At 52.5% G+C, this 16531-nt stretch overlaps 1 protein-coding gene across 4 annotated transcripts in view; it reads right to left on the bottom strand.

Annotated features, from left to right (window-relative positions):
- Positions 1–9335, bottom strand: part of LOC117885287 (zinc finger protein 271-like) — an 81574-nt gene extending 72239 nt beyond the window's left edge. For all 4 annotated transcript variants that reach the window (XM_034786579.1, XM_034786577.1, XM_034786576.1 and 1 more), the window contains exon 1: positions 9089–9335. The gene's annotated coding sequence lies outside the window, so the exon portion shown is untranslated. The remainder of the gene's footprint in view (positions 1–9088) is intronic.
- Positions 9336–16531: the final 7196 nt, after the last annotated feature.

Genomic DNA, 16531 nt, shown 5'->3' on the forward strand with positions numbered 1-16531 from the left:
GTAGGTGTACTGCTGGAGGACTGAGAAGTACAAGTGTTATCAGACATCAGGAGGAAGGTCCAGTGGTGAGGACAAAGAAGGTGTTGGGAGGAGGCCATGTGGAAGTAGCCCAGGGAGTTGTAGGTGTCGTGCAACTGTACCAGGAGGCACTCTAAACAGCTGCAGTCCATAGGGCCCTGGGCTGGAACCCGGGGTAGAGGGTGGGCCTGGGTTCCCCCCGTACCTCCCAACTCCTGATCAAACACAGGAGGAATTGACCTGGACTATAGCTTCTACCAGAGGGGAAGGTCTCTGGACTGTTTCCTGACCCACAGGGTGAATCTGTGAAGCGAGCAAATCTGCCAATAAGCGCAGGACCCACCAAGGTAGAGGAGGAACTTTGTCACACCATGTATATCATTTTTGCTACTACTGTTATGCAATTGCAACAAATCTGGTACAAAGTATATCATGTAAGGTGTCAATGGAAAAGTTGTGGTTTGCTGAATGTGATTACCCTATTTGTATGCATGTATCATTGTTCTACATGAAGTTATGAATATTGACTGTATACTTGTATTTCAAATGTGCTTGCTCCTGGGTAACACCCACAAGGTAGTTGACATCCAGTCTAGCCAGCATATTGTGAGTGAACCATTCAAGTTGAGAGCCCATTAAGTAAAACAATAGGTCATAGAAGAAGCTCGTCTCTACTTGGTAGGCCTTCCTGGGACCTTTTAGCCCGAATAAGGACAATGGCTCCTACTATGACTCATCGAAGCATGCAAGGGCACGTGACCAGTTCATGTGACAATGGACTTCATCTTGTGCCTGTATATTTCCACTAACTACTGTACCAAGAGCATCTCCACATGGCAGAAAGTATAAAAGGCCCTGGAAACATCTCCATGTCTCTTTCCTGCTCTGGACTATGGTCTTACAGTAAAAGGAGCATTCTAATCAATGGACTGAGGACCTTCCAATCTTTTGGATGTTACCAGAGACATTATAAGCCAGCAGTTTATTCTATCACTGCTATAAACCTGATCCAAGAACTTCACAATGATTGTGTGTATTTGATTCCTTTGACCATTTTAACTCTCTCCTCTTTCTTTTCTCTAATAAACAAACCTTTAGATATTAAAGGACTTGCAACAGTGTGACTATTGGGTAAGATCTGAGTTATATATCGACCTGGGTATGTGGCTGGTCCTCTGCGGATCAGAAGAACCCTTAGGTTGATGAAACCAGTTTTAAATAATCACTCATCATTTAGTCTAGTATCTGGGTGGTGAAACCAGGGCTGGGATACCTAAGGAGACTACATTTCTGATTTCTTGTTGGCCATTGGTGATGAGACAGAAGTTTACTTTTGTTGCTGGTTTGGTATATTTCATGGAAGAATAACCACCAGTTTAGGGTGAGTCTGCCCTATTTCTCAGCAGTTTGTCCTGAATCTGGCATCCTCAGCTGTGCCCCACTGAGACATGGTGACACTAGGCATAACCTCTACACTGCACTTATGTCATTAAAACTTTTTTGCTCAAAAGTGTGGAAAAAAACCCCACACCCCATACGACAAAAGTTCTAATGATGAAAAGTGTGGGTGTGGACAGTGCTATGGTGGCAGGAGACGCTCTCCCGCTGATGAGGCTACCGTCCCTCTCTGGGGGTGGTTTTATTTTGTTGTCAGGAGAGCTCTCTCCTGCCAACAGAGAGCAGTGTGGCAGAGCTCTGATCTTGCCCCCGTCAGTCCTGCGCTTCTAGGCAGTTTATGCTAGCATCAGTGGCTCACTGTGACCCTCCACATAGCCCTTCTCTCTCTAGGGCCAGGGTTACAGTCTACTGAGCCCTTTTCATCATAGGCCAGCAAGGAGGTTGGTGAGAGAACTCCCAGAGTCTCTGACGTCCCTAGGGCTTGTTTTAGAACAGTTTAGCCTCCTGTCCTGACAGGGGCCTGACTTCCCCTCCCAGGAGGTGTTCCTGTAGTGGTGGGTTGGGGGGAACCCGGGGCCACCCTCTACTCCGGGTTCCGGCCCAGGGACCCTAATGGTAGCAGCTGTTGGCAGCCAACCTTTCACTGCCAGAGTTGCTACATTTCCCTAGGCCACTTCCCCACAGCTCTCCTGCTTCTCCCTTCTTCACCCTTACCTTAGGGCTCCCTTATCAATAACTTGAGGGTGTCTTCGTTAACCAGCCCTTCAGCCACACTTGCTCTCCTCTGCCTGACTGGAGTGAGCCCTTTTTATAGTATCAGCAGGGTCTTAATTAGAGTCAGGTGGTCACATTAGCTCAATGGCCTCACCTGACTCTTTGCAGGTTAATTGTAGTCAGGTGTTCTCATTAGCCTGGAGCAGCTCCTGCTCTGGTCAGTCAGGTAACAGAAAACTGTTAATCCAGTGGCCAGTATATCTGCCTTCTGCTATTCTGCAGTACCCAACTGGCCTGGGTCTATCACAGTAGCTATACTGCGTGCATTACAGTAGCAAGGCTTTAGCCACATGGCTGTGCCATTGTAGCTGCGCAGTGTAGACATAGCCTAATAGTGTGAACCAAAGGCTGTGAACCAGAGAACATCTGGCCTTTGCAGAATAGCAACATACTAGGTATTAGCTAATACCTCATAAGCATAATCCTGATCTCAGAGGATGGTACAAGAACACCCAAAGTTCTCATCTAACTATGTAAACAAATTCCCAGGACATGGTACAGGAACACACCAACCCCTCCTAAGATAAGGAGGGGGATGACCTAATAATGCATAAAGATGTTTTGTTCAAACTAGCAGGTACAAGGTGGTGCTAGCACTGCAAAGTTGTAGCACTAACAAAATCTAGAGCATAATATGTAACTTGTTTGTATCTATATATAAAAGGAGAAGTGGTACCATCTTTGTTTTGGTCTAGGGGATAGTGTCATGTTCTATTGATTGAACTGGTACCTTGTTGGGAGCATACCTGTGTTACTGGTGCCCCATAGGAGTTACATGTACACTATTGTGCTTTGTTTACAATAAACCTGGCCGAAAGCCATTGCCACTGAGCTAACCCTGTGGCCTCTCTTAATGAAGAGCACTGATGTCTGCAGAATCAGCTACCTGCACTCCCTGCTAGTGCAGCAAACACTGGAGCACCAAGAACGGCAGCACTAGCAACTCTGCAGTGCCAGCACCACTCCGCAGCACTAACAACACTGGTGACCCAACTGCTGATTTGGTAAGTGGTAAGCTGCCCGCTCTAGGGTTCACAACCTAAGATGGCAGAAAGCTCCAAGCTAGCAAATCCTCCCATCCCCCAGCTACAGATCCCCCCAGAGTCTGATAAGGTTTGGAAACACCGGGTAAGGAATAGAGGCGGTCCATATCAGGTCAAAAAAGAAAGTGAGGAAACATGGACTGGAATTTGTAAGACTATAGCAGAGACTGTAGCCTTGAAGAAGAAGAACAGTAAGAAACGTAGAATATTGCAAACCCTGGCTAGGTTTAGATGTTAGATGGCTAAAACAACAAACAACAAAATTAGCAGGGCAAGTAACAGAAACAAACAAACAAACAAAAAAGAAGCAACTGAAGCAACAGAGCAATAAATATGTCACAGCAAGCAGAGAAATAGAATAGAAAACTGGAAACAGCTGTAGAGAATTTGCAAAAAAGAGAATTGCTGCCCCCTACTATCCATCTTGGAGGGCAACAACAGGTTCTGGGTACTTAGATAGTGCCTGATGGGTGGGGACAGAATTGGAGAAAAGTGGCCCGAGCAAAATTAAGGGATGGAACCTGGAATGGGAGCTGGAATGGGAGCATATGGAATGACCCAGACCAAGAGCCACTAAGCAGCCCCTGGGTAGCGGTTACCACATTGCAACCACCACCGTATGATGAGAGCTATGTTCCAGTGAAACCAAAACCCAGACTGGTGCCTTGTCAGAATGAGAGCAGTAAGAACACAGGAGGGAGAAGTAGCAAACAATACTTTCTCTAGATTGGTAAAGCAGATGGAGGAGGAAATGGAATAGGTCACAGAGCACATTAGGCAACAGGGGCTGCTACTCAATCACAGGAGAGTGGATAAAAAAGGATTTCAAAGTAAAACACCTAGAGTAAGTGGGCCAACACCGGGAATTAATGCACTGTCAGGAAAAACGCAGCTGGCAAGAGGAAAAGATTTAGGCTGGCAAACACAGGCTAAAAACCTTTAAAATATGCATGGAGTACCCCAGAACTGGCTAACTGCAGGGGACCCCAGCAATCCATTTGGCATGCAGACAAAAGCAACAGGCACTGGGAGAACAAATTCAGGTTTTGCGGAAGCAAGTAGCAACCCCCACTCTCCTCCCAGAACCAGGAACAAAACCAGGGGTACAGGTTTCCAGCCCTCTGCTTTAACCAACGGAGCCCCACTCCCCACACAGAGCTAATTATAGAACCTTTTTGTTCAAATATTTTCACATACTGGTTAAATTTTCCTTTATATCCTCTCTCTGTTTGCCAAGTTCATTGCTGCTGTCTGTACTTTAAAATGACCACATCGAGTTAATTAATCTCTTTTGGCTCATGTCTCCCACCCTTCCTATATTGGGCTCCACCTGCTCTCTCCTCGCTTCTGCCCTCTTTGTTTTCAAAGTTAGAGTTATTACAGAAACCGCTGTTGCAGGAAGAAACAGAGCAACTAAAATACGTAAGTGGTAACTTTACTTAAATAAGTCCAGTAAAGTAATTATTCTAACGCTTCAGGAATGCAACAGCTGAAGAGACTCTACTTTTTTGCAGCTATGGTTGCTAAGCAACAGAAATAATAACTCTGCTTCTAATCCTAGCCCCTAACATATGAAATGTAAGTTTTCCTTGGTTCCATAGAGTAGCATCCTTAAAAGTATACAAAGTCATGCCAACTGCATTAAGTTCATTAAATTAATACAACAAAGTGGACAAATAACTTGACAACATTTTTACCAATTCTTAGTAGTTAAAACTTTTAATAAGATAATAATTTTCTTCTTTAAACATTCAAATCTTTTGTTTACTCATTTGTTTCTAAAATGCATTGCCTAAATAGGTTTAAGCACTTAATGCCTTATCTTGGTTCCCCCAGATACTGTGAGGCCCTGCCTGGGATGTGTATCTGAAATAGGGCAAGTCATTCGGATCAGCAACCCTGTGGAGATACAGAGGGAAACAAATGATTCTCAAATGTGAGGGGGGAAAGTTGATTACTGGGGAATTTAACCCCTCTGCAACCTCCATTGCGGAGAATGACTCAGGGCAACAGGTTTTCTCCAAAAAAGGAGAAGGGACGTCACATGAAAAACACAGGGAACACCTACCAGCTGGAAGGGATTTCTTTTTAATCAATAATTGATAATTACCTGGAAATGGCAAAATCTGAAATGTGACATTAGTGTTCAGTAATTAAAAAGAAAAAGGGGAAAATATGAGGAATTTGTCACAAATTAGAGGAAAGTGGAAAAGTTTGAGGGATTTTATATCAATAGTTGATACAAGGTAAAGAGGTAAAATCTGAGTGGATTTCATATCAATATTTGATAATCAGGGAGAAAAGGGGCAAAATGTGGAAGGATTTTATATCAAGCAATATTCAAGGATTTAAGAAAAGGACAACGTCTGAGGAGATTTGATGTTAATATCAGATGATGAAAATCTCAGGGGATAATAAATCATAGATAACGAGAGAGAAAATGGGGCAAAATGTTCGAGAATTTTCTGTCCGTATTTTAGAACTGAGGAGAAAATGGGGTAAAAATGAAACATTTCCTAATATAAGAGGAGAACACCAACATCTGAGGGGACTGCATGTCGATACTGAAGAACTGGAGGGAAAAGTGAGAATGTTTGAAGGGATTTGTGGGGGGATCTGGCATTTGCAGCTCGCTAGAGGAGACCCCCATGATCTTACTACACCCCACCCCAGGAACCAGCGAAGGTGGTAAATATGGCAGGCGACCAGCTTGGCTAAACAGTGAAATCCTTGCTGATCTTAAACGCAAAAAAGAAGCTTACAAGAAGTGGAAGATTGGACAAATGACCAGGGAGGAGTATAAAAATATTGCTCAGGCATGCAGGAGTGAAATCAGGAAGGCCAAATCACACTTGGAGTTGCAGTTAGCAAGAGATGTTAAGAATAACAAGAAGGGTTTCTTCAGGTATGTTAGCAACAAGAAGAAAATCAAGGAAAGTGTGGGCCCCTTACTGAATGAGGGAGGCAACCTAGTGACCGAGGATGTGGAAAAAGCTAATGTACTCAATGATTTTTTTGCCTCTGTCTTCATGAACAAGGTCAGCTCCCAGATTGCTGCACTGGGCACTACAGTATGGGGGGAAGGTGGCCAGCCCTCTGTGGAGAAAGAAGTGGTTTGGGACTATTTAGAAAAACTGGACGTGCACAAGTCCATGGGGCTGGATGTGCTGCATCCGAGGGTGCTAAAGGAGTTGGTGGGTGAGATTGCAGAGCCATTAGCCATTATTTTTGAAAACTCATGGCGATCGGGGGAGGTCCCAGATGACTGGAAAAAGGCTAATGTAGTGTCCATCTTTAAAAAAGGGAAGAAGGAGGATCCAGGAGACTACAGGCCAGTCAGCCTCACCTCAGTCCCTGGAAAAATCATGGAGCAGGTCCTCAAGGAATCAATTATGAAACATTTAGAGGAGAGGAAAGTGATCAGGAACAGTCAGCATGGATTCACGAAGGGGAAGTCGTGCCTGACTAACCTAATTGCCTTCTATGATGAGATAACTGGCTCTGTGGATGAGGGGAAAGCAGTGGATGTGTTATTCCTTGACTTTAGCAAAGCTTTTGATACGGTCTCCCACAGTATTCTTGCCGGCAAGTTAAAGTATGGGCTGGATGAATGGACTGTAAGGTGGATAGAAAGCTGTCTAGATCGTCGGGCTCAACGGGTAGTGATCAATGGCTCCATGTCTAGTTGGCAGCCGGTTTCAAGTGGAGTGCCCCAAGGGTCGGTCCTGGGGCCGGTTTTGTTTAATATCTTTATTAATGATCTGGAGGATGGTGTGGACTGCACTCTCAGCAAGTTTGCAGATGACACTAAACTAGGAGGCGTGGTAGATACACTAGAGGGTAGGGATCGGATACAGAGGGACCTAGACAAATTCGAGGATTGGGCCAAAAAAAACCTGATGAGGTTCAACAAGGACAAGTGCAGAGTCCTGCACTTAGGACAGAAGAATCCCATGCACTGCTAGACTAGGGACCGAATGGCTAGGTAGCAGTTCTGCAGAAAAGGACCTAGGGGTCACAGTGGACGAGAAGCTGGATATGAGTCAACAGTGTGCTCTTGTTGCCAAGAAGGCTAACGGCATTTTGGGCTGTATAAGTAGGGGCATTGCCAGCAGATCGAGGAACGTGATCGTTCCCCTTTATTCGACATTGGTGAGGCCTCATCTGGAATACTGTGTCCAGTTTTGGGCCCCACACTACAAGAAGGATGTGGAAAGAGTCCAACGGAGGGCAACAAAAATGATTAGGGGTCTGGAGCACATGACTTATGAGAAGAGGCTGAGGGAACTGGGATTGTTTAGTCTCCAGAAGAGAAGAATGAGGGGGGATTTGATAGCAGCCTTCAACTACCTGAAGGGGGGTTCCAAAGAGGATGGAGCTCGGCTGTTCTCAGTGGTGGCAGATGACAGAACAAGGAACAATGGTCTCAAGTTGCAGTGGGGGAGGTCCAGGTTGGATATTAGGAAAAACTATTTCACTAGGAGGGTGGTGAAACACTGGAATGCGTTACCTAGGGAGGTGGTGGAGTCTCCTTCCTTGGAGGTTTTTAAGGCCCGGCTTGACAAAGCCCTGGCTGGAATGATTTAGTTGGGAATTGGTCCTGCTTTGAGCAGGGGGTTGGACTAGATGACCTCTTGAGGTCCCTTCCAACCCTGATATTCTATGATTCTAAGCCCCCAAAAGGGGACAGGGCTCATTTGGGAGCCTGAACAAAGGGATAAATTTGAAGAGCCCAGAGCTGGGGCTGAAGGCCCTAGCGAGGAGAAGTAGACTGCTTCTTTGTTGGACTCTAATACCCTGGCAAGGCTTCATTGAGACTTTTAGACTTGGCCAGGGGCCCGACCAAGCTGGCCAGCGGCCTGCAGGGGACAGAGAAGAAAGGTCTGGGATGCTGCACCCTGCTACTCTGAGATCCTCCAGAGGTGAGTGCCCCATTAGTGGATTATACAGCAATGTACAACAAACAGCACAAAATGATGGATCCCCCTTGCCTGACATTCACAGAGGCAGCAGGGAGCCCTGGGCAGTGCTGCTTTAACAGAAGCAGGGAGGGTGGAGGAGCCAGAAGGCCATGGGGGACGGTCAGTGGGGTCTGGCAATGGGACTAGCAGCTAGTGGCTGAAGGGACCCAGGGTGGGGGAGAAATGGAAGCAGCTCACCCTGCTGCTGGCTCCCACCCCAGAGGCAGCTGTGCCTCAGGGCTCTCCCAAACTGCACCCACCACCCCATTCCTACTTGGCAAATGACTTGTGGCAACAATTTCCCCCCTAAACAAGGACAAATTGCTGCAGATAAAATGGGTGGGAAACCCCTCAAATCTGAGGAGATTGTAAATTCTGCACTGGGGAGAGAATGGGGCAAAAGCTGTGGCAGAGAACAGAGGAACTCAATCATGGGAGAGAAAAGAAGGGAAAGCGACAGGGGATTTACATCCATATTTGCTAAGGATTCTGGAGCAATGGGGCAGAGCCAGGGAGGATTTTATCAGTCTGGGAGAGGGAAGAGGTAAAATCAGAGGAGATTTCATTTCCCCCTCCCACTCCTGTATGGGCACCTGCTCTTCTCTCCCTGTAATGTCCTTGCTGCACAGAGATGGGTAAATCTACCACACGTCACATGGTCTCTCTGCTCCCCACCCTCCTTTTCCCTTCGTCCCCGCCATATTGTCACCCCCCCACACACACCTGACAATTCCTCCCCCCCCAACCCCCAGAGCAACCCCCCCGCCCCGTCTTTTCCCAACACAGCCCCCGGCCGGCGCAGTCACAGCGCGGGAGCAGATCCCGGGCTCCTGGGGACGTGGTGCAGAGTTACTTTCCTGCCCGGCCCAGCCCTGTCCCCGGCCCCTCAGTTACCTGGGTCTCCGGCCCGGAGTTGATGCCGGCAGAGCCGGGTCCGGGGGCTAGTCCCAGCCCCGCAGAGGAAGCCCCCTCTGTCCGGGCGCAGAAGCGGCTGCACCGAAGGTCTCCCGGGGGCACAGTCCCGTGGGAGCAGCCGCTGCTCAGCCCTGACTCCCAGCGGAGGGAGGCAGCAGCGCCCTGCAATGTCCCAGCCCCCAGCTGCCTGGGACCTGCTCGGCCCTTTGTTCTCCCCAGCGCTGCCCGCCCGCTCCCTCCTCCCAGCCCCGCCCGCTCCGCTGCTCCAGCCCCTTCCTGTGTCCCGCAGCACCAGCCCCCACCCCGCGGTTGCCTGCAGCGCTCCCCGCACCGGGGCTCTCTCTCCCCGGGACCAGCGCAGCCCGGGCTCCACCCGCATCAGCTCCCGAGCCGGGCACGGCAGGGGGAGACCTCGGGGGCGAGGGCTGGGGCCGGGCAGGAAAGTGCTTCTGCACACGCGGTCCCCTTGTCCCAGCTCCGCTCCCCGGACGGGGCCTGCTGGTCCTAGTGCTGCTGCAGGCGCCCGACACGGTGGGCTGGGCTGGCTCCTCCAGCTGCTCGGTCACATCTGCTGAGGCCCCTGCCCGGGGCTGGGCACGTGTCTTGCTGGCCTGGGGCCCCAGGGCCCAAACCCGGAGGGGGGATGGGCAGAGACTGTGCAGGGGCAAACTGGATGCCCAGGACGGTCAAACAACTGGAGGCAGGGGCAGGAGAGGGGCCGGGGGGTTATCAGGGGATAAGAATGGTGCACAGGCACTGCCAGAGAGGGGAAAGCCTGGGATTGGGGGGGCAGAGAGGATAAAAGTGACCCCAAATGGGATGAACCATCTGCACTGGCTGACATGTGGGGGGGGGGGGTGGACAGACGGTCACACCTGGCCTCTGGCTGTGGGCCAAATCCTCCCACCCCCGAAACCGTAGACTCCCCTCCTGGCCTCCTGACACTGCAGCCCACGCTGGGCTCCCTCTGCCAGGCCCCCTCTGCCAGGCCCAGGACTCACCTGTACCCTGCAGAGCCAGGTCAGGAGCTGCAGCCACACACGGAACCCGCCCACCCTGCCCTTGTGCCCCTGGGTGAGACCTGCCTGTGGGAGCTGGAGCAAACCCCTACACACCCTGAATTCTAGCGGGTGAGGGGTTGCCCCGTCTGTGCCCCATGGCACATGGGTGGAGATGCTGGGGTCCTAGGCCTGGGGGGGGGGAATTCCCCACCCACCTCCCCCCACAGAGCCCAGCCACGGGAGGTTTATTCAGCAAAGGGCAGGGAGGCTGCACCAGAAAAGTCATTAAAAACTTCCAAACTGCAATTATTAACACCCCACCCAGGACTACCCAGGTGGAGTCAGCAGGAATAGAGGCTGGGTACTATATCTAGGGGAGTACAAGGCCTGGAGAGCCCCATGTGCTGAGCGAGCATCAGGGGATCCAGCCAGCCTCCCCAGTCGTAATCCAGTGTAGGGATATTAAAGAAGGTACTAACAGTGATTCCCCCAAGTGACAGTGACCCCCTCATAATTTGTCCCCCACACTTTAAAATCCAACAGTTTCACCAAGAGCAAAAATCTCTTGGGTCTTCTGTTAAAACTTGTAAGCTACTGTCTGTAGAAACCATTGATTATATCTATCCTGTGAAAGATACTTTATTACTATGTAAAACTTACAAACATGTTAATTGACTTTGTTCTTGAAATAATTGATACAATGTAAACAAACACTATAAGCCGTTAAGTGACTTTCACTTCATTGTAACAGCAACGGCTCCGAGGACAGCCCCCCACCCTCTGTGATTAAAGGGCCAGGAGTCTCAAATGAATTAGCACACCCCTCCGAAAGTGGTGGAGACAGTAAATTAAAATATGGTTAAGATATGGAATATATGTTGATGAATGCCTAATGTACATGAACGGTTAGGGAGGTGCCAGCCTAGAAAGGGAGTATCCATCAGCCGAAGAATGTGTCAAGTGGATGACCAGACAACCCCCGGGGGGTAAACTGGGATCCACCCCATCACCTGGAAGGATGAGAAACACAAACTTTGGACAGTTTGGAGCCACCAGGAATGTGTCCCGGAATGTGCCATCTGCTGATTGAGTCAGCAACAGCAGAATGAAACAGCTCCCATAGACTAACATAGGAATTAATTCCTATAAGAATGAACTCTCAAGGCTGAGGATTTTGAGTCTCTGGTTCTGCTGCCAACCTCCAGGAGCATCAGGTGCACCTGACACAGACTCGGCTCCATCCTCATGACCAAGATACCTGGCCAGTAACTTGGCATCAGCAACTTCTAGGCTGGTAACTATAACACCTATACAGAACTTGAATGAATGATTGTGTGAATGAATCTATCTATCTATCTGTGTGTATAAGGAATAAGTAGTGATAGGAATAAGTGGTCAAACAATGTTGTTTACTTTTATCTTTTGCTTTATCATTATATTTACAATAAATGTGGCATCTTTGCCTTATCCCTCTTAATAAGATCCTGCTGGTTTTTATTCTATTGGTATAATCACCAGGAGGTCTCTGACTCTGGTGACTTCTGCCAGGACCAACCTGTGGAGCACCATGGGGGACTCCGCCACCTGCACACGGAGCTGGGGGTTGTGTAGCAGGGGCTCCGTGAGGAGATCTGCCAGCAACGGTGGGGCTGGCGCCCTGCCGGGACTCAGGGGTCCCGGACGCTCCTCCGTGCTGGGCCAAAGGGTACATCCGGAGGGACTGCCCCATCGCCCAGCAGAGGTAGCACCGGGTCTCCCCCGTAGAGTAATGCACCCGGTAATGGGCCCCCTGATAGGGGACCAAGAAAGATCCCTCGAGTGCCTCTCCGCCACGCTCCGCCAGTGGCAGTTGGAGCTGCACGTGCCGGCGGAACGAGAGGACGTTACGGAGGGTGGGGTCTTTGCAGCCCAGCGAGAGAGGGCTGATGATGGAAATTGGTTTCCCCGGGGTAGAAAGGGCGGGCTGCAGGTCGACATTGGGGAGGAAAGGAGGAACGGAGGTTAGGATCACAAGGACACGCAGGTCCTCCAGCGGCTCCAGGGGGACGAACACCGCCCCCCCTGCCAGGGGCTTCTCCACTGCCTCCTGGGCGGCGGCCTCTGAGGCAAGGAAGAAGACAACCTTGCCATGCATTTTGGAGACCACCACGATGGCTGTGGGCCCCACCACCCTCACCAACGCCTGCACGTAGGTCTCCACGTGGGGTGAGGCGGGCACCGGGAGGCAACGGACGCCGTGCTTCCTGGTCAAGGTGGGGAAGGGGCCCCAGCCGCTATAGATGGAAGCAGAGGCGAAGGATGGATGAGATGATGTAGCGGCAGGCGGGGGGGCCGCCGCCACCCAGGCATACGCCCTGGGGGCTGGGCACCCGCAGAGCTGGTGGAGGGAGCAGCGGGGAGGGACGCTGCGGCTGGTGGCGGGACCGCAGCAATGGTGGCAGCCCCTGCCATGGAGGATCCAGTCTTCTTAGGGGTCTCTTTCCTTTCTTTTTGCCTTGGCCTTTTCTGCCAGCTGGGGGGGCTCCCCCAGAATCGGAGGGGGCAAAGGACGTGGCAGTAGTGGAGGTCACCCCGTCGCCTGCTGCTGCCTCAGCAGGGGCAGTGGCAGGTGGTTTGGCAGCGGCGGTTGAGGTAGAGGCTAAGGGGGTTGTCGGAGGGGCAGGCAGGGGAAGGGCGGCAGGGCCTACCTCGGGGGTCTCGCCCGCCATGTTCCCCTCCATAATGAGCAGGGAGGGAGGGGAAAACACACTGGAGAAGTGGGGCAGGGGGAAGGGGAAGCAGGTCAACCACTCCTCCCCACTAGGCTGTAGGCAGGGGAGGAGGGTGCCGAAACGGGGGGAGGGGGGGGCTATCAAGGGCTTGGGGAAGGGGGGTGTCAGTCACCGACCTAAGATGGAAACCGGCTCCTCTAGCTGCAGTAGGGGAGGGAAGGTCACAATAACATCAGGGGGTGCAGCGATTAACCAAATGGGGTGGGGGGCACAAGCGCATGGGCACACGAGGGGAGGGGTCAATCAGGGCAAGGGGGGTGCAAAGGAAGGGGAGCAACCAGGCTGGGAATGGGGCAGAGGAACCAAGGGGCTAACTGTAGGGCTGGGATGGGACAAATGAACCAAGCAGCAGAGGGAAAAGGGCAGGGCAGGCAAACAAACTAAAGCTGGGGAGGGGCAAAAGGCTACAGGGGGCAAATGGGGTAGGTAGTAAGGGGCAAAGCTTGGGGGCCTGTTGCAAAAGGGAAGGGGTCAGTCTGGGGGGGTAGGTGCACCCATGAGCACTTGCACCAAAAGTCAATGTGCGGGCTGCCTGCTGCTGCAGGCCCAAATGATGGCAATAGGGTGTGGCAGGCCAGGAGAGCAGCAGAGTCCCAGAGGCAGGAGCGGAGGCAGATGGTAAATGGCCTGTGGGGGTGGTGGAGGGGGCAACGGTGGTGGTGGGGGTTGGGGGGGACACAGATGACTAGGGGGCAGGCTCCACGCCACACCCCCTGTGTCCCCACAAACACAGTCTAGACCCCCACCACTAGAGCACAGTTCAAAAATTACTCAGTCCACAGTGGTCTCCAGAATCCTGTGTGCTCCCCCAGCAGCTGATGGTCCACTCAGTCCTTTACCTCCTCCAGGCTCCAGCAGCTCCCCAGGACAAACACAGCAGCAGCAGCAGCTCCAGCAACCCTGGCAGCCAGGCAGGAAGGACCCCACACAGATGGTAGCAACAGTGGTGAAATCCTGACTTCTCCCTCCAGTAGTGGGGGGGGGGCTGGCCGGCAAGGCCCCCCCACCCCTCGCTCAGCAGTAGTGGCAGCAGCAACAATCCAGGGAAGAAGCACTCCAGCCAGAAGCAGTAGCCCAGGAAGGGAGGGAAAAGGAGCTCCAGCCAGCAGGGCAGCTGGACAGGAGGGAGAGCTCCAGCCAGCAGGGCAGCCAGAGAACACTGATCACTCTCTGTACATATTGGGTTCCGGGAAGTGGATGGGCGAAGCCCGCCCACTGCTAAAGGATCCCCCCGCCCAGCCTAAGGGGAGGACCAACAGGGCCTAAAACCCAAATGATTACTGAGGACAACTAATGTAAAAACAGGGACAGGAGTGTGGTTAAAGGGTCAAAAGAAGGGAACCTGATGGGGACACCAAGCAGAGAACCCCGGACAGCACCCACTGCTCCTCAAAGGTGTCAAGGGAGCCAGTGGACACCGCCCAGAGGAACTCTGCCCGGATACGTGAACGGACAGAGGATCGGAAACAAGCCCCACAGTCACAGGAACCTCCATCGGCCAACCTCCTCTCCCTGGTTTTATAGATGGCCTGTTTAGCCAGGGCCAAGAAGAAGTTGACCAGGAGGTCCCGTGACTTTGTGGGACCACGGATAGGGAATGCATAAATGAGAAGGTGAGGGGAAAAGTACAACCAAAAACGCAACATAATGTCAGTGAGGAGCCAGTGTAGGGGCTGCAACCTGGCACACGCTAAATAAACGTGAGCCAGGGTCTCCTTCAAGCCGCAGAAAGGACAGGTGTCTGGGACAGGGGTAAACCGCGCCAAGTACACGCCCGTGCTCAAGGCCCCATGAAGGAGCCACCAGCTGATATCCCTGGCAGGCCTCGGGACCCAGGAGAATAGAGGAATTCTTACTTTCAACAGGTGGCAGGAGGTCCCATCACTTCGTATCGGGGCGGGACACGAGGGTGAGGAAGTGAAGAGTGTGGCACATGAGCGTGTATAGATGTTTCCTTGGCGCGGTCAGGAAACGAACTGGCTGCAAATTGTGCAGCCGGCTCATGGAGAAGGGGCGGGAGGGCCAGTTGGGTCCATGGGGCAGGGGCCCGATAAAAAGGTCCGGAGGACCAGGGGTGGAGGGTGGGCGGGGTGTGCCCTCGCGCAGAACCTGGTCGAGGTAGACCTGAGCAGCGGGTGGCAAAGCAGCCCTCACCTCCTGAAGTACGCGCCGGGGAGTACAAGGCCTGGAGAGCCCCATGCGCTGAGTGACCATCAGGGGATCCAGCCAGACTCCCTGGTCGTAGTCCAGGAGGTCTCCGACTCTAGTGACGTCTGCCAGGACCAACCTCTGGTGCACCTCGGGGGACTCTGCCACCTGCACATGAAGCTGGGGGTTGTGAAGCAGGGGCTCCGCGAGAACAGTTTCCAGGTCCGGAGGAGGTCCTGGTAGAAGACCGGCAGCCTGGAGAGGTCTTGCGGAAGACCTCTCGGATCGAGATAAAAGAGCTGCCGGTCATATCGGAGCCCTCGGAAGCGGCGCGGGAAGATGTGTGCCAGTACTCTCCACGCTGGACTACCTGCACCATAAAGGAGCCTCTGCAGGGCCTGGAGGCGGAAGACATGGACCTGAGTGCAGAGGCACTTCAGGCCCTGCCCTCCCTCCTCCAGGGGCAGATGGAGGACCCCCACAGAGACCCATTGCAGTCCAAGCCAAAAGAACTCCAGAATCACCCTCCGGAGGTCGGCCAGGAAGCCCGGGCTGGGACCAGGGTGTTGAGACGGTACCAGAGCATGGACAGGGCTAGTTGATTGAGTACCAGTGCCCTCCCTCGAAGGGAGAGGCACCGGAGTAGTCCTGTCCATTTCCGGAGCCGCTCCGTCACCCTGCCCTGCAAACTGTGCCAGTTCTCCGGCGAAGACGGATGCGTGGCAGAAAGGTAAACGCCGAGATAGAGCAGTGGACCTGCGCTCCACCGGATGGCCTGAAGCGCGGGTGGGAGGGAGCTCACCTGCCACCCATCCCCTACCACCAGACCAGAGCTCTTGACCCAGTTGACCCAGGCGGAGGAGGCCGCCGAGTACACGGTCTGGCAAGCCTCCACCCGCACCAAGTCGCCCGGGTCCTGGACCACGAGAAGCACATCGTCGGCGTACACCGACAGGACCAGCCGCAGCTCTGGCTCCCGAAGCACCAACACTGTCAACCTCCTGCAAAGGAGACGGAGGAAGGGCTCGATCGCCAGAGCGTACAGCTAGCCCGAGAGGGGGTACCCCTGCCGCACTCCCCACCCGAAGTTGACCGGCTCGATCAGGGTCCAGTTGAGCCTGACCAGACACTCCACGGAAGCGTACAGCACCTGGAGAAAACCCACAAACTGGGGTCCGAAGCCTAACGCTCGCAGAGTGCCCAGGAGATACCCGTGGTCCACCATGTCGAACGCCTTCTCCTGATCCAGGGACAGGAGGGTGAACGACAGACCATCCCTACACCCAAGCTCCAATAGATCCCGGACCAGATAGAGATTATCAAAGATGCTACGGCCTGGGACGGTGTAGGTCTGGTCTGGGTGGATCACGTCCTCCAGCAGGGACCCCAGCCACAGCGAGATGGCCTTGGCTATGATTTTGTAATTTGTGCTGAGGAGCGAGATGGGACGCCAATTCCGTAAGTTGCAGAGGTCCCCCTTCTTCGGCAATAAGGCAAGCACG

Source organism: Trachemys scripta, chromosome 11 (assembly GCF_013100865.1).
Source record: "Trachemys scripta elegans isolate TJP31775 chromosome 11, CAS_Tse_1.0, whole genome shotgun sequence".
In the NCBI taxonomy this organism is placed as follows: domain Eukaryota; kingdom Metazoa; phylum Chordata; order Testudines; family Emydidae; genus Trachemys; species Trachemys scripta.